Genomic DNA, 19920 nt, shown 5'->3' on the forward strand with positions numbered 1-19920 from the left:
GAAAGTGGAAGAAAGCTAATAGTCGCTTTTAAGGAAACAAATTACGACAGAGAGTTGCGTAATCTATAAACCACACTCTGTAGCCTGCCTATTATCATGAAACATCATCTTACCTTATAATATGAGCATCAATGGAGAAATAACAATACAAACAATAATATAAAAGGAAAAATAAAATTATGATTATGATTTATTTCTTTAAATTCAGTGATGATGTTGGATAAATAAATCAATAATTCTGAAAATCATTCGTGTAAATTATACGAATCAAACCCGACTGCAGGAATCCAAACTGAATCATCCAATTCATTAAAAACATTCCAGGTTGAAGAATAAGTGGGTTAATGTTAATCGACTTCTGATAATAACCTTTTTTGTGCAAATTTAGAGCAGTGCGAATGGCGAAACACTTAAAATTACCGAAAAAAAGCTGTAAAGATTAAAAACACCCGAAAAACGTACAGACGGTCGCTTTGAAAGTCTAATTCAATTATCTGGCTTACGACATATCCATCATTTAATTAACAGCACGAGGAATCGAAGCAAAAACGTCGTAATGGTGCAAATGTTGGACATAAAGTTCGGGAAGCATTCTGTCTTGATAGTCTTCTTGATGACGTCGGTAACCGAGTGCGGCTGCTGCTTCTGTGGCTTCCTTGAATTGATTCTCGAACACAATTTTGGTACTCAATATACAATATATTACAAAATAATGAACTACAAAAGACTGTATGAAAACATCATGACATCTCTGAGAATAGGCTTTAATAATTTTCGAAAACGAAAACATAATCTACTTGTCCGTCATATGTTCAGATGAATAATGGAGAAAAACCAGCGAAATTTTTTAAACAATAATCGTTTAACTTCACTTCAACTGATCTTCAGATCTGGAAATCCAGCAATCATTTATTGTTCAACGAGAGCGAAATGATACTCTTCTTTTTTAACAATACAGAGCTTACAAATATTGACAAATAATTGTAGGTACTCGCGTACTGTTTACCAGGTACTTTCAATGCTTGAAGAATGAGTACGGAGTACCGAATACTCTACTCATTGAACAAGTTGTCGTGTACACAGTTCTCCAACTTGAAGAATGTACCCGAATTTGAGCAGCATTTTTTCAAAGTCTACTGCTCCACCAAAGTTAGAGATGTTCAGAAATTTTGTGACCGTTTCAAAAGTTACCAATAAAGTATTCATTTGCATATAGGTACATTTTCATTTTATTTCATAGGTTAGAGGTCTTAACAATGGTTCATGTGTCAATAAAATGATGATGTTGCATGTAAAATACAGCCAATTAAGGTTTCAATGGAGCTGATGCCTGGTCTGGTAGGGGTTGTGCTTGCACTGGAGCTGATTCGATAGATTGTGGGGTTGCTGCTTTGAGAGGAGGAGGTGGTGCATTTACGAAAGCAGGTTGAACTTGGCCTGGAGGTGCTGGTGGAGGAGGAACACCTGCTAGTGGTGGATGGCCAATTGGTGGTGGTGGTGGAGGTGGATGACCCAACGGACTCTGTGGTGGATGGCCTAGCGGAGGTTGAGGTGGTGGTAGTGGAGGTGGATGACCCAATGGAGCAGGTGGTGGATGGCCCAGCGGTGGTGGAGGTGGTGGATTTGACGTCTCACCAGGAGGAACTTTTGGAGGTTCTTCTACTGTAGGGGCTACCTGCGGTTTTGCTGTTATCTTTGAAAATAAAACTTTTATCAGCATTTTATATTCGAAATGAAATTTCAAATATTCATTCACCAATATACTGTATAAACTGTATGTATATAAATTGAATGTACTAGTTTTACAACTATACTTCATTCAAATTTATTTTAGCAGTCGGTTGGCCATGAAATAATTTTCTCAAGTTTTTGTAACTAGAACGAAGTTAGGTTGGCACTCATGAAATGTCGTTAATGTCATAACGCCGTTGCCACAACTAATATCAATTTTTATCACGAAAATTCGAAAATGCCGAAAGTGATTGAAAAAAGAGACAGGGTTTCAGGAAGTGCTATTTAGAATTCAGGTCCGCTCATTCAAATAGTCATACCCTGATATTCTAAAATCCACAATACGTCAGACGGTAGCGAACATATTCAATGTAAGAGAATTTATATAATGTTTCATCTGAATCTAAACGACTTATATTTCAGCTGAATATTTCCAGAATTTCTGATTGTGAATGAAGAGGATGACACAGAATTTCCTTCTATTGGGAGACCCAAAAAAGTGGTGGCATTTGAGAAATTTATGTTTGAGTGAATTAATGCGAAAAGTTTACTACAGGATTTTCGATAAATGTCATCGGAGAATAAGTTCCCTAAAATGGATTTTTCTATTTTTCATTTGACTTGTCCTATACAATGTAAATGTCTTAAGGTACTAATAAATACCTAATTATTATTATTACATCAATGTATTAAGATGAATAGCCACAAATACGCGCAAGTTGCCCTGTTACTTGTTTATTCATGTGAAATTTTTGTTGAACGCTGAAGTTGTATCTTAACTTGAAACTTCCTTAAATTCCTTTTACTTATATTGATGCAAGATGATTTTTGTTGAAGAATTTAACATTCTTGTAATTATCTGTTAATTCCTTCGGGAGATACCCATTCCCAACCACTGCATCATATGCATTTCAACTTCGGGTTAATATTTTTGAAATCTACAACAACACACACATATACAGGGTGTCCGGGGAATAACTGTACATACTCTTAGCAGAGATAGAGTTGGACTAGCTGGTTACGGATCGACTATAAAAAATTAATTTCTGGATTTCCCTAGAAAGCTACAGTGTGATTTATCAACTTCATGGAAATACTTAGACCATCATAAAATCCAAACTTATTGACGGATATTATTGAAACTTGGGAGGTTATTGACACATGCTGAGGTCAAGTCAGAAAGTTATCAATTATTTCATTATTCCAGGGCCAGACTCATTAATATTCATTTAAACTGTTCAGCGTAAAAAAAACACTTTGTATTTCGAATTACAAATAATTGATTCGTTTTTTAGGAAAAAGCTAAATTATGCTTCAATTCTTGGTATCACTCAAAGTTGTCACATCAACAATTGATTTTTTATGAATTTTTGAATTTGGATAAAGTTCGAGAAATTGAATTTTTTACCATGAAGAGAACTGAAAATCTCATGTTTGAATTTTAAATGCGAAAGTAGTAGTAGAAAATTTACAAAAAAGTTCAGAGCTTTAATGAGCATTTCAATAACGAAACTATAAAAAATGAAAAAAACTAAAATACAGTAAAGGAGTACCTAATAAAAATAAAAATAGGAACGAATGTATTGCTGAGTCAACGATATTTCAATAGTGGTTCGAAATGAAAACCATTAGCTTGTATACATTTCTCTTGCCGAATTTTCAAATTGGAAACAGCCTTCCGAATCATATCGCCATTATTTCTTTAAATATCGCAACAGTTGATTATTCTGTTCATCAGCTGTTCTCTTGACTGGAAGAAGTGTAACTTTGGTCTATATCATTGTTGTCGAACACCCGGTATACATAGAATAATTTTGAAATATGCTTCTGTATACCTTATACACATCACCAATTTTTTTTTTTCAAAATACCTTCATTTACTCCCTCAAGGGGAACCTTGTTAAGAAAATTTATTATTGATTTTCGACCTGCACAAGATGACTAAGTCCTGTTCAGGTAAATAAATTGCAATTTTCGAACTTTATCCAAATTAAGAAATTCATAAAAAAATAAATGTTGATGTGACAACTTTGAGCGGTACCAAAAATTGAAGCATAATTTCGCTTCTTTCTCAAAAGCGGATCAATTATTTGTAATTCGAAAGTGTTTTTTTTTACCCTGAACACTTTGAATGAGGATTAATGAGTCCGGCCCTGGAATAATGGAATAATTGATACCTTTCTAACTCAACCTTAGCACGTGTCAATAACCTCCTAAGTTTCAATAATATCCATCAATAAGTTCGGATTTCATGATGGTCTAAGTATTTCCATGAAGTTGGAAAATCACCCTGTAGCTTTCCAGGGAAATCCAGAAATTATTTTTTTATAGTCAATCCGCAATCAGCTAGTCCAACTCCATCTCCGGTATGAGTATGTACAGTTACTCCCCGGACACCCTGTATTGAAAATACATGATCCGCATGTATTAATTCTTCAGAAGTGATCTTAGAAGAAGTATAGAATCACTACTCAATGAATATGGATAAACGGTGTTACAAAATTAAACTTTTATTTGATTCATATTTGTCTTTGCAATACACATTGAATTTTGAACCGCCCATGGCTTCGGACATATTTATTAGGTATAATATTTTCATGATATCGAAATATGATCAGGTAATTTTTCAAAAAATGAACTATTTGGAATACATTTGAATGAGATCTTTCCTTCACTCACCAACCTGAAAATAGTTGTTACAAATAAGTTATATGTATACAGATTGTTCCATTGGTAAATGTTTATTGAAGATACATACATAGTTGAGGCAAAACAATTCTTGAAATATATTTTAGAGACTAAAATCAACTCACCATACCAACTATAGAACAGATAATCAACAACATAGTCCTCATTGTTCAACAGATTAAAAAATACTTTACGAGTCTGTACCTTATTCAGAAGTTTCAGATTGATATATATGAAGATTTTTCACCAATTCGAAATATTTATAGTCTCAGTCCTTAGCTTAGAGAATTGAACATGGCTCAATTAACACGTTGGTACTAATATAGTTTCCATTACTCACATTTTTGAATATATTCGAGTGAATCATAACTTCCATTCAGGAAAAAGTCATGAGATTGCTATTTGAATATTAGATTAGAATACATCTGGATATTACTGGATATATTCCAGAATATTTGTTTATTCCGCTGCTTGATCTGACGAAAACAGTGATCTTCAATGATTTCAAGTTGGATGAATAGCATAAAGGTCGTTGAGCTTTGGTGAAATTTATTTGATTTCTCTTTCAAGCTTACTTTGTGATATGTTGTCAAGAAACCCTTTTTTACTTAATCCTTTTTTTCATTTCATTCCTATAAAATGAAAAAGTTGATAAAAAACACATCTATGGATAAATTATCCTCAGAATCAAAATGTCCTTCCATTTCTAGCACAAGAAGTTAGGGTTGACATTTGAAAACCTTCAACTGCCCTCCACTCCTCGTAGAGATGTATGATATAGGTTATTCTAATACAATTACACGAAAAGTTACGTGATTTAAAATGAAAATGATCTATTCGAACATTTTTCTACAATCAAGTAAATAACGAAAATATTCATCTTGTGTGTTACTCTTAACTCACTTACAATACATATCTATATCAAATAAGTGGTATTGTAGAAAATATTCGAAACATCAATATCATTTCTATCTAGTAGCTATACTGGCAGAACTCTCTTTCACCTCGAAAAATGAAGGCTTTGAACAAATTTTAGGGGAGAACCATCATTTCCTAAGTGGTTTCGAAAAACCAACATAATCATAATGTTTCAGATTGAGATTAAATTGATTCACGAAATATAAGAAACCTGTCCAATTTTTGGGCATCTAACAACCCTTTGATCAGGGCATATTACCCGGTAAGGGTCGATTGAAGTAGCTTTATGATATTAGCTCGTTGAAAATCCATTAAAATCTCAACGAAATGAGGTTCGGGGCTAAATGAGAGAGTGAAAGCTGTCTGTATGATTCGATTGGAATTAACTCTGAAATTTATCGTTATCCCCTTGTATCAAGTATAGGTATCTATCATTTCAGAAAAAGTGTAAAATATGTACACATATTCTATTCAATTTCTAGCTGAGTTCAAATTTGAAGTTTATGTGAACAAAGGCATAACCAAAATCCCGCTTTCTTATGAATATTTTCACAATGTAAATCTTTTGATGAAAATATTAGATTCGCGTTCCTAGATAATACTAGGATTTACAAAAACTGATGTCGTAACTCTTCAACTTTCAGTTCAATAGGATAACCTCTTGTCAAATATCTCAATATTACGTGCCAATAATTTGATTTTTATTTATAATTTACAGCTATACATACATCGTAAAAATGATACAAATATTCCAAAATGCTTAATGAAGAGAATTGTTGCGTTCTTCTCCTGATTAACTTAATATTTCGGGTTTCGGATACACCTGATCTTTGCATTACACCTGCGCTACCATCAGCTGTTTTCAAGTCCTATATGAGATACCCGTATATCAAGTAGGTCCTGCCTTTCAGATGCGTTGAAACACCCTCGAGGTACACCAAATTGAATACTTTGTCCACTCAATTTTCTCTACACATGAGGTCGTATTACGAAACGTGAAATACTTTCGCGAAACTTTTCGGTTTCCTGGTTTGGGTTTCAGCATCAACCGTTTAAAATTTTTGAAATATGCCAGTATAGGACTTACCACTGAAGGATAACAATAGGAAAGAGAAGTTTGAATTGAAAAAGTACTCTTTATGGGACCGAAATATTCGCATATTATATCTTCATTGTTGAATTGAACACTCAATGAGAAGGTATAATTTATTTCAGGGAAGGATTCTAGAGGTCAAAATATGAAGATATCAAATAAGGTCCTGAAATGCATCTAAAGAGCGCAAGACACTCTTCATCATCCAAAATCTATAATCAATTTGCTAAAGCTTTTTTTTGGAAAGCTTAAGCGTACATGCGAGAGAGCAAGGTCAATGCAGAATCCCAGACTTTTTGCACATATACTGCATTCACATTTATTTTAGCAGTCAGTTGGCCATGAAATAATTTTCTCAAGTTTTTGTAACTAGAACGGAGTAAGGTTTTGTACTCATGAAATGTCGTTAATGTCATAAAGCCGTTACCACAACTTATATCAATTAATATTACGACAATGCAGAAAGTGATTGAAAAAAGAGACAGGGTTTCAGAAAGTGCTATTTAGAATTCAGGTCCGCTCATTCAAATAGTTATACTCTGATATTCTAAAATCCACAATACGTCAGACGGTAGGGAACATATTCAATGTATGAGAATTTATATATTGTTTCATCTGAATCTAAACGACTTATATTTCAGCTGAATATTGTGAATGAAGAGGATGACAAAGAATTTCCTTCTATTGGGAGACCCAAAAAGTGGTGGCATTTGAGAATTTTTATGTTCGAGTGAATTAATGCGAAAAGTTTACTTACAGGATTTTCGATGAATGTCTTCGTAGAATAAGTTCCCGAAAATTGATTTTTTTTTCATTTAACTTGTCCTATACATTGTAAATACCTAAGGATTATTATCATATCCAATGTATTGAGATGAACAGCCCCAAATACGCGCCAGTTGTCCTGTTAATTGTCTATTCATATGAAATTTTTGTTCAAAGGTGGAGTTCATCTTGACTGGAAACTTCCTTGAATTCCATTCACTTATATTGATGAAAGATGATTTTTGTTGAAGAATTTAACATTCTTGTAATTATCTGTTAATTCCTTCGGGAGATACCCATCTCCAAACACTGCATCATATGCATTTTATCTTCGGGTTAATATTTTTGAAATCTACAACTGATGTAACGTATTCAAACTTTAGCCAAAGAAGATAGAATAGAATCATTAACTCTCCTCAAGCTAGTGCATATTATGATATTATACTGATCTCTTGTATTTTCCATGCAAATAACTGGATTTGGTATGCCTTCAATCAGTTTCTATAAACTTCAATTATGTTCGTCACATATTTTCTGAAGAGATTCGACATTGTGATAAAATACAGTACGAAATAACAGAAACTTTTACGTAGAACGGGCAACATAGCGTTGATTTAAACCCTAAAAATGTTTTGACAAGCGACGTTACCCCACATTTTCGTACTATACAGAGTCAAATGTGTCAAATTTCCATGGCCAACCGACTGCTAAAATAAAAGTGAATGGAGAATAAAAAGAATTGCTTTCTATGAAATTTGTAGAAAATATTATGCCCTACACCTCTTATAATGAATGCGAAAACGATTTGAAGCCCTGGAGAGGAGATAATTAAAGATAAACTTATTTTTGTGAACTTTATGGCCAATAATTATTGGTTTGGCTTGCTGAAACTGTCAGATTATATTTTTAGTATGCACAATGATACAAAGAGAATCTTAAATCAAGAATAAAAACCCTTTTTTGTTGTCGACATTTTCACATTGAGTATCGCTTTATAATATGTCTGGGAAGAATTCTGACAGGTGCTTGAAATATACTCCATATGGAGTTGTCTTTTATAAGAATTTAGGACTTAGGTTTGTGTTCTCTTTATGGCTATCACCGAAACATAAATGTTAGAACAAACCAATCATTAGAAGTCCGATAAATAACTGAAATTAAGGATTTTCTTCTTCTTTTCTGCGTCGAGCCGACTGCTTGTATAATAGTGAATCATTTTATGTCGAATCAGACACGCTTCTGCCAAATGACGTCTAATGCAGCCTATTTTCTAACTCACTTTCCTGTGAGAGCTGTTTGGGGAGAAAACCAATAAAAAGTTCAAAAAAAATTACAAGAACCTCATCCTGAATATCAATGAGATATTTTCAGAGTCGATAACGTCGTCGACATCCTGATTGTCTTCTCTCCAATTTAGCTCAGCAGTTCACCCTACAGCCCGAGGACCATCATAATTTCCCTTCAACGACCAGTGTCCGAATGAAAAATACACGTGATCATATTGAACACATATTTTGCGGACCCCTATAACCATCCACGGACTCCACCGAAAAGCGAATATGCTGACGATACCACAATTAATAACGTCTCATAACCGGTAAAACGAATTTAGGACAAAACGGGCCAGTTATGTTATATTTCATCTTTATTAGTCTTCAGTTGGATTTAATCTGATAATAATTATTCATTCCGCATTTTGATTGATGATAGCATTAAAAATTCGAACACCGGAGTTTCGTAGCATTTAATATATTGCGAGTACATGGCTTTGCCAAGTTCATGATGGAATGGGACAATCCCTTCAGACAGCAGTTGAAATCTAGGTACTTACATATTCTACGAATTTCACACTGATTTTTTGAGCAGCCCCTGCTTGATAACAGCTCCTCAAACATGTTAACCCACGCTATTTGTTGACAAAGAATAACCTCTTAAAGTTTTTCGCAACAATTCATTAACTCCCTGTATACTCACCAGAATATAGCGTAGTAATAGTTATTTGTGAGAGCAGTTGGGAGAAGCATTATTTTTCGTAATGAGCGTATTCTATTTCTGCGCAAACAGAACGCGAAATACGAAAAATAGTGTTTCCCAACGTGTTTCACACAATATTTTTTCTAATTTACAATAGGATGTTGCTATGAAACTACCAAAAACGTCTTTAAAAGCTTCTATCAGAGATTCCTTCAAAATCGTCTAGTGACTAGTATCTGATGAAAATTCTTCAAGATGTTTCCAAAGTAGAATAAACTCGCTACGATATGATACAAAAATTGTCTCTGTAGATCCAATACTTTAGAAGATTAAAGCCCGCTCATCTCATCCTAAAAAGTCCCTCTTTGCTAGGTTCCACTTAGACTTTGGTTTCACTCAAAAATCTTCTGATTTACATTTGGCAACTATGTGATATTTTAATTGTTGGTACACTCGACCTATTTTAGGATTCCAGATAGTCTAATCATCAGTCATCTGTTAGTCGGTATACCTACAATTAATCCTAACAAAACTGTCAACAAAGTGTACTGTCCGTACAAGGACATGATTAGGATATCTCGTGGATGTCCTACTCAGTATTTCCTAGGCATATCCCAACTGTTTCATTCCTGAGTTTTCCCATTCATGTCCCAGCAATAATTCATGGAATTAGACCCTCAATTTCATCATTTGAATCGCAGATCATTATATAAGATACCGAAAACTGTGTCAAACTGCTGGTTAAAAGTTCTGAAGGGCCTCAAGAAATATAACAAAGGGCAAAACCAATAGGAAAATAACCGAGGACTTTAACTGATATTCGCTTAAAATCGATTTATATTGGTAGAACCAGAGACGGAACAGAACCGGAGACAAGGTTGTCTCTGGGTAGAACTATGTTCTCGCCGCAAAGAAAAGCCAAGAAAATCAACCTCAAAAAGGGAAGAAATAGCACACTAATATAAACTGAAACAAACGAACCATAACATATCATGAGAAATACACATTTCTTTGGAACGGAATCAATTTTAAAAATCTAGCAATCATGAAAAGACATGCCTGAAGACACACAGGGTCTCAATATTATTTACTGTTCTTTGCTGATCATATTCAAGTAACGTATAGGTCACCGTAGGGATCACATGTTCTTTGATGATTGCTAGGTTTGTGAAATTGGTTCCATTCCAAAGAAGTGTGCATTTCACCTAATATGTCATCGTTTGTTTGTTTTAATTCACATTAATTTGTGTACTGTTGGTTAATTATTCATTCTGGCCTTGTGTCTCCATACTATTTTCCTATTTTATTTATAGAACTGATTTTCTACAATATTTATTTACGGAAGACTGTGATATATTTTGTTTGTTGTTATATTGAGCGTTGACTCTCCTTTTGGTCCTGATGAAATATAAAAATTCAGACGAAACGTTGACTTACGAATTAAGTTCTGTTTCTTAATCTTTATTGTTCCTCGTTTTCGTGAAACTATATCTATCAATAATGTGATCAACTGTGCATTCTAATATATGTATTGTGTTCATTCAGATTTAGTTTTTGATATTTAATTGTAACTAGCTGATTTGCCATCATCAAGGCCCCAAATGGAGTACGCTCCATCGAAGAAAAGCAGATGCTGACCATAGTTTCGGTCTCATTTGATTTCATGAGAGCAGATAGCATTTTTCTCCGATGGAGAACGTTTGGAATTGATGGAACTTGATTATATAATACATATTGGCACGTGCTACTGGGTACTATACATTTACCCAGAACGTCACGCAATATATAAATGTAATGTATAGTACCCTGTAGCACGTGCCAATATTGAATGAAATTCCATCAATTCCAAACGTTCTCCATAGGAGAAAAATGCTATGTTGCTCTGATGAGGTCAAATGAGACCGAAACCATGGTCAGCATCTGCTTTTCTTCGATGGAGCGTACTCCATTTGGGGCCTTGACGATGGCGAATTGGCTAGTTCAGTTCAGATCGTAACACTTGTTGATATTCATATCGGCGCGTGGTATGCATCAGAATTTATCCTTATTAATCCTTAATTCGGTAGGTATATGTATACTAATTTCGTAAGCATCGAATGGAAGATGTGAGAGGGGGGATAATCAAATGATTCAGAGGGTTAGGAAATCGATATCAGTGATCAAACCGCTGCATCTTGAGGGCCGCAAAAATGCCAAACGGAAGCCAGATTCGAAGAAATCGATCGGAGATAATATCCTCAGAGGTTCAACATTTTTGAGTTTATCGTACTTAAATGTAAACAAATTTACGTTATTGATCAGATACAGGGGTAGTTAGTGCCAATTTAACTCATCGTGTTCATGAAATTCATTTTATGGAGATTCTTTCAGTCAAAATGGCCTTAATAGGTAGATCTCATGGCCTCCTAGTGCCATATTTTCGAATTCAAGAACGTAGTTTCATAAAGATTTCATTCAATCACTTCTCTTGAATCGATTCTCTTCAACGGGGCTGCACTGACAACCACCAACCGTTACCGCGGCCCTTTCGAAACCACCGAAACATAAAAAAACCCCATGACCACGGTCAGTTCGTAGCGAACTAGATCAGAATACAACCCTTTTGATTAAGGCCGAAAACGTCGGATCCGGACGGCTCATAATCCATCACAAAGGCCGATTTGGTTGATTGATCCGAGCGGCCAACCTTTCGATCGTTATCTGGTTAATTCATCTTGTGTCTAATGTGTGGCTGAGGCCATTCCGCGTCGCGATCAGATTCAGATTCTGTGCGAGAGGAACGAAAAGTTCCCAAATGAAGAATGTTGAGATGAAATTCGATACGGCTCGCAAGATATGTGACGTTTCGGACTGCGGAATGTCGAGGGATGGTTGGGTGAAGGTTCATTTCGGATTGTTCCTGTCTACATGTTCATCGGCTGATGATTCGAATGATTGTTTTATTTCTTCGATTGAAGTACCATTCGTCCATGGCCTCCGACGACCTACAAACTTATTCAACTATTATATTCTTTGAGTTGAAGATTTGAGTATTATTGAAGCATAATTTTCTTCATATTCCAGTTGAAACTTCTTCTCATCTATGATCTTAAAAATGTTCCAAGTCCAACCAATCCAGAGAGGCCAATAGCAGTACCCTAAAATCGAGGAATTATGAAAAAATTGATGATGGCATTGATATCTCCTCAGACGATTTTGTTAGATTTTAAAAAATTTTGAAATATTTTTTTATATCGGGTTTGTGAGAGAGAAGTTCTTTTGTTTTTTTTTTCCTTGATTTCGACGAGTTGGTTTGCTCGGTGAACTCGAACTTTCAATGTCTTTAAGTGGATACTTTGTTGGTAATCAAATACTTGGGAAGCTTCATAAATACTAGGGCTAACCTTGACACGGAAATACACAACCGTATCATTTCGGCATCACGGGCATTCTGGAAGCTGAAGGACAGAGTGTTCCAAAATCACGACCTCAATCTGAAGACCAAGACAGCTGTTTACAGAGCAGTGGTCCTCCCAACGCTTCTTTACGGAAGCGAAAGCTGGACTCCCTACAGGCGACATATTAAACAGCTTGAACAGACGCAGCAACGTCATCTAAGACAGATAATGCACATCAGATGGTTCCACAAAGTTTCAAATGCAGAAGTCTTGCAGCTCGCGAGTTGTACTACAATTGAGACTCAAGTAACGAGGGCCCGACTCAGATGGAGCGGCCACATTCTGAGGATGCAAGACACAAGACTCCCCAAAATAGCTCTATACGGCGAACTCACTGAGGGAGCTCGGAAACCAGGAGGCCAGTATAAGCGGTTTAAGGATACACTACATCAATCCCTAAAATCAGTTAATGCTAATCATAACTGGGAACAACTAGCGTTAGACAGGTCACAGTGGAGGTCTTTGGTCCACAGTTATAATGGAGAATCGAGAAGGATACAGCGGCGGCCAGATCTGGTTGGAGACTATCCATGCCCTGAGTGTGGAAGGATCTGCAGGTCACGGTTGGGTCTCTTTAGTCATAGGAGGGCACACAGTCGCAACTAGCACTAAGAAGTTACAAGTCTGTTCGAATTTTTTTTTTTCTTTTTTTGTCTTCTTCTTTTTGTAGATTTATTCCCGGTAACGGGATACAGCAATGAATGAATGAATGAATGTTGGTAATCTTTTTACTGTTTGTTTCCTAAATGTGCAATAAATAAATGAGAAGAAGCAAGAGTGTGCCAGAAAAAAAAAATTGCAACCAATGAAATTATTCCTGAAATAGATTCATATATATATTCCAATATAAATACTCTATATAGGTTGATTTGTGCATTAGTAGGGGGGAGCTGAAGTATACCCAGTGAAGTGTTGTTTCCGCGGATATTCTGTGTTATCTCCTTCGGGACTTACAATTAAGAAAAAATTGTTGATATGTTAGTTATCGAGCATTGAATTATGCTTCAAACAAGAACAGATGCATGTATCTAGTACTAACCATTTTCATTATACAGGCCCTCAAAATAACCAATAACCAATAACCAATTTTTCAGAATAAAGAATATTAGATTCAACACCACTTTGTGAAAAATATCTTCAAAGATAACAATGATAAAAGTGAAGTATGAAAAGTATTTGAGCATTTTTTCTGCGCCGAATTTAGGATCCAGAGCTTTTTTTGTACCTTGTACCACCTATTCCAAAAAACTTATTGCTGCATTTTGGCGTTGAACTGTGTGTCGCTAAAATGAATATTTTTGAAAGCTTTACATCGCGATATGATGACAAGCGATTAACAGCTTCTCCAGTTTATGTATGAGCCATGATCATTTTTATTCATCTCGAATGCGAAAATCAAAGTGGCGCATTTCAGAATAGTTGATTATTTCTGTGATGAATCTTGATAAAATTTTGATTATTTGTTGTTACTCGTATAATATGTCGCTCCTTGTGGATTATCCTATTTTCTCATGTCTCAGGTACCTACCACGATTATTACTTGTTCACCTGATTCCAGAATAATATATAGAGTGTACTTGGAAGTGAGGCTTTTTTCCAACAGAAGGTAGAACTGGTCGAAATGAAGCGTTTCACCAAAAATCACCTATACAAAACTGTCAAAATGACAAAGTTGAAAAAAAATTGAAAGGGATTACTGAAAAAGATCCTAATACGACCCTAGACCGTTTGCTAGCTGAATTATTGCATGGCATTGGGAAAAAACTTATCTCCTGATTCGACCATGTGGTTTCGTTTAGGATATTGGCTCGTTTAATATTTACGTGGTAATGAAAATGGAAACTTAGGATTGCCGAATTTTTCCCATTATTTTTTAGTAACTTACACTTACAGAAGAGACAGAAGAGGCCTAGGACACAAGAGCAAAAAATAGAATAATACTTCAAAATCTCACCAATAAAATTCGTCTAAATTATTTTTACTTTTTTCATAATGAGCGTCACAATCTTCTTGTTTGAATATTTCAACAATCGTCGTTAAAATGAGATACAATGAGGAAACATCATAGCACTTTTTTTACATAACTAACATAGGCACTTTCAATAAACTGTCTCGATTTTCTACATTTTTTTTCAACCTAAATTGCACGATACAAAATTATGATTCTTTCAAAAGTGACCTGATGCATCTGATCCGATAAACTTGGTACTGAACCAGCATTGTCCAGCTATATGTTTATGTTTTGCTTCGTTTTTGCGCAGCCGGAGTTACCTTTCACAGTCCCCGTACTTGAAATTCAATGAAATTTGGCGAATTCCTAGTTGTTGTATCTCAGCCCTCTTGGATATTTTATAAAAACAATTTTTGATTAAACGACTTATTTTGATGAGTTCTACCTTCTGTCGAAAAAAAGCCTCACCTTTGAGAACATCCTGTAAAAAATTCAATTCCAATGATTTAATATTATTTCTAGATCAAGAGAACTTCTTTTTCAACCTGATCAAAAAACAAAAAGTGCCGCTATATCTAATTTATGGCACGTGCTGCGATAACAACTACCAATTTTTTTTCACCTAAATTGCACGATACAACAATTATGATTCTCTAAAAAATGACCTGATGCATCTAATCCGATGAACTTGGTACTGAACAATTTATTGTTCAGTCATATGTTTATGTTTAGTTTTGTTTTTGCGATGCCGGAGTCACCTTCCACAGTCCCGTACTTGAAATTTTGTCGTTTTATCTTGGATATTTTATATAGACAATTTTTCGTGAAATGACTCATTTTGATGAGTTCTACCTTCTGTAAAAAGAATCTCACTTTTGAGAACACCCTGTATACAGGGCGAGTCTCTCTGACTTGTACAAAAATTTCAACAGAAGTTTCTTGAGGTCAAAAGAAACACTTTTTTCCTGTACTATTTTTTCCGAATCGGCTCGGTTTACAAAATACAGGGTGTTGAAAAACCATAACAAATGTTATTTTTATCTCACAAACGGTTTTATCGATTGGAATGAATTTCGTAATGTACTTTTTCATTTCTTTGATGAATGTTTTTCGAACACAAGATATCACCCATGATTTCCAGTTTTATCATTATGACCATTAGGTACTATAAAAATACAAAAAATTTAAAGAACCCAACTCTTGAAACTAAGTTAGACTCTATATAATGAATATTTGAACGTTTTGGAAAATGAAAGTATTCTCCATATTTTCTGGTATAATACGTCGTTTTCGAGTAAATTTATGTTTAAAAATAAAAAATTATCTGTGAAATTTGGCTGACTGCAGCTCTATTTAAAAGATCCACAGATGGGTAGTTCCATAGATTAGCTTGTTATTTTGAAGGAAATATTGTATCTCCAAGGGTGGCATAGCTCACTATGAAAATTTGAAATGGCTATATCTTTTTGTCAGGGCCGAACAGGAAAAAATGGGATACGAAAAAGTATTTTCTTTATTTCAAGAATCTACTGCTGAAATATTTATAAGAGTCAAAAACTCACACTGTATATTATATACATGTTTTGAAAATTATTAATTTGTTTGGCTGAAGGACTCAGGTCGATGACCTTAAATACATTTATTATTATTATTAATTTGAGTCTTAATTAACGTCCATATGCCAATAACAAAAATTGTTTAATATAGAACAATGCTAATCTCGAAGGACGATTTTATGTTGGTGACATGACCACGTTATAGGAACCTTTGCAAAATGAATAATCTTCATAGCTTCCCACTTTCTGAGCATAAAATATTATGCTCAGGTATAATTATTGGATATATCACGAAAACCATAATCTTCTGAGATGAAACAGCATTCATCAACCCTCTGTCTCAATGTTTACAGAGGTGAAATTAGCGTGAAGACATTGTCTCCAACCTTGAAAATAATAATTGCAACTTTGACAAGCGTACACGAGAGCATGGCACATGCGACAAGTGCACTGTCGGGCACGAATTGTTTAAACGGTTATTGCTATCCGTCCGCTAGGGTCGAATTTTATTTTCGAAACGACGACTTATGTAGGTCGACGGGCTTTTCGAATTAATTGCGGAATGTTATTACAAGACCTCATGCCTCGAAAACACCACTGGGGCATTCGACGTCCCTGTTGCCATGTCGAACAACCAATTCTGAACGATATAGAATCAATTTGCGAAAATTTACGCAACTCTGAATGAAAATTCAGAGTCAAATTTCGAATAGAACCTTTTGAAATTCGATAAACAATTAGATGTACAGGGTGGATCTTTGACTCGTACAAAAATTTTGACAGTAGATTCTTGAGGTCGAAAAAAAAACTTTTTTCCTTTACCATCTTTTCCGAATGGCCTCAGTTTAAAAGATACAGGCTGTTGAAAAACCATAAAAAAAAAACCTCACGAACGGTTTAATCGAATGAAATGAATTTCGGATTATAGTTTTTCTTCTATATCAATCTTTTTCGAACACAAGAAATCATCCACATCAGTTTTTCCATAATTACCATTACATACGATAAAACTACCAAAAATTCAAAAAACCCAACTCCTCAAGCTAAGTTGGTTGCTATCTTATAAATATTTGAACGTTCTGTAGAATAAAAGTATTTCTTATATTTTCTTGTACAATGCGCCGTTTTCGAGTAATTTGATGTTCAAAAATTCAAAAGTATCTGTGAAATTTGAAACTTGGATACTTTGGTTGAATACAAATCCACAGATGTGTAGTGTCACAGATTTAGCTAGTTATTCTGAAGGTAATTTGTTTTTCTAGGGGTGGCACAGATCATTAGGAAAACTTAAAATGGCTATAACTTTTATCGGGGACGAATCAGAAAAAATGGTATATCATCTTTCATCATATCACCTCATTATGTTACCGTGTGGAGTTTGAGCTTCAATTCGGAATTTATCCACCTTATCTATTTAAAATGGTGTATGCCGTAGATTCAGGAGTTTGCCTAGTGCTGCGCATTCACCAAAAATTGAAACTGGTTCAAATTATTCGTTCCAAAACCATAGATTTTTGCTAAAAGATATTCCAAAGGAGATGCAATTCACCACTCGGAAAAGTGCTGAAATAGATGGAGGCTATTTGACAGAACTGGTATCGTTATCAGTGGCGTAGCATAGGCAAGGGGTAAAGTTAAAAAAAGATTATTCAAAATATCTTCAATTTTTGTGCAGAAACGTTGTTTATCTGATGAATAACTCACAGGATGTGCTGCAATACTTTCACAAGTTAGCAGAGTTAATGGAGAAGAATGAAATAATTCAAATTCATTGCACGGCGGCACCTAAATTCATGTGTGCTACGTCAATACGAGCTCAATGTCATGGAATGCACTAGGATGACAAGACCCGAATATTTTCGATCTCCTTTTGCACATCCTTTGCTGTATCTTTTTGGATTTCTGTGAAAATTCATAATCTATAGTCCATTCATTTTTATAAAAACTCTCGAAAGCAGTCGGTTGGCCTTGGAAATTTGACAAATTGCCCACTGTATAGCATAAAAATGTGAAGTTTTGACGAAAATACGAGGATATATTGAAAAATTCTTAGCCTACTAAAGAACCAAACAAAATTTCAATTTCCAAATCATTTATTACTTAACATATTCTCCTCTTAATTGAATACATTTATTACAGCGAATCTGCAACGTCTCTAGAACTTAAAAAAAAAATGTTTCTTCTTGCTCTTTATACCGCCTCGTTAGAAGAAAATTTACGACCTTTTAAACTTTTTTTCAGTTGAGGAAAGAGATGATAGTCAGATGTAGCCAAATCTGGTGAATAAGGGGCGTTTTCCAGTAATTCCAAACCTAAATCTCGAATTTTTTGCATGACAACATGAGATTTGTGTGCAGGGGCTTTGTCCTGCAAAAACAAAACACCTTTGGATTGCTTTCTGCGTCTTTTCTCTTAAATTTTTTGCCGTAGAATGGTCAGTAATATCGAATGCTAATCTCCGGTTTTTTTTTACCTTTATCCAAAAAGTCAACCATGATTACTCCATGGCAATTCCAAAAAACTGAAGCAAGAACTTTTTTTTTTGGATACGAAACATCTTAGACCTTGGAGAGCTTGAGTGTCTCGATTCCATCGATTGTTGCTTTGTTTCTGGATCGTAGAAATGTACCCAAGTCTCATTTATAGCAACAATTCGGTTTAAGAAGTCTACATCGTTTTCAAATCGAGCACAGATCGAAAGCGATGCTTCTACCCTTGCACGCTTTTGGTCAACATTCAAATATTTGGGGATCCATTTTGTAGCAATGTTTCTCATATCCAAATTGACGTGAACTATATGATGAACGCGTTCGTATGAAATATTCAGTGCTTCAGATATCCGTTTTAGCCCAATTCGACTGGCTGATAAAATCATGTCATGAACTGCATCGATATTTTCGAGGACTGACACAGAAACTGGCCTTCCCGATCGGTAATCATATTCAATGGAAAATTTACTTCTTTTGAAGCTTGCAGTCCAATTTTTCACGGTCACATACGAAGGACATTGTTCTCCAAGGGCATATCTTCGTGAATCTGCTTACCTCGTAACCCTTTTGAATACAGGTACTTGATGATGGCTCAATATTCCAATTTTTCGATTTTCACAATTTCGGTGGACATCTTCTTTCTTTTAATTGAGAAGTATATTTATCATCGCAATAGAAGAAAATTGAATTATCAACACATTTTTTGCATCATATTCTTGAGAAGAGTTAATGTTAACTATCCTTTGGACAAAGAAAAGTTACCTGCATCAATTTTGGTGAATATATCTGACTCATGTCCGAGATTTTCATGCAAACATTTATATTGTGAACATTTTCACAAGAAAATAGTTTTGGCTGCGATGATATGCTTTTGTTTACATGAAACATAGTGGACGATTCTGAAGTGTTCTTTTTCAATTTATATTTGTGAATTTGTCGTTCCGGATCTTTTCTGGAAATGAAATCCTCAAATGGATACATTTTTTTTTGGGTCTCTCAATAGTATCTATCTTCTGATGATTGTGGAAACATGAAACATAATATCAATTTACCTGTATCGAATATATTTGATGCAGTCTGATGAATCATCCATTTAAAATATCAACGTTTTTATCAGAATGAGCAGATTTAAATTCAAAATAACAGTGAATTTTTTCTGCGTTTTAGCAAACTAGGAATTGGTGAATGATTGTGGAAACTTTAAACTATGATTATTGTGTCCTTCACGGTTAAACCAAAGAGAAATCTTTTAGTGGGTACAAGGACAAACACCGAAAAACTCTTAGACTATATTTGGCAACGTTTCGTAGATTTTCAT

The sequence above is a fragment of the Coccinella septempunctata genome, chromosome 3 (genome assembly GCF_907165205.1).
Source record: "Coccinella septempunctata chromosome 3, icCocSept1.1, whole genome shotgun sequence".
In the NCBI taxonomy this organism is placed as follows: domain Eukaryota; kingdom Metazoa; phylum Arthropoda; class Insecta; order Coleoptera; family Coccinellidae; genus Coccinella; species Coccinella septempunctata.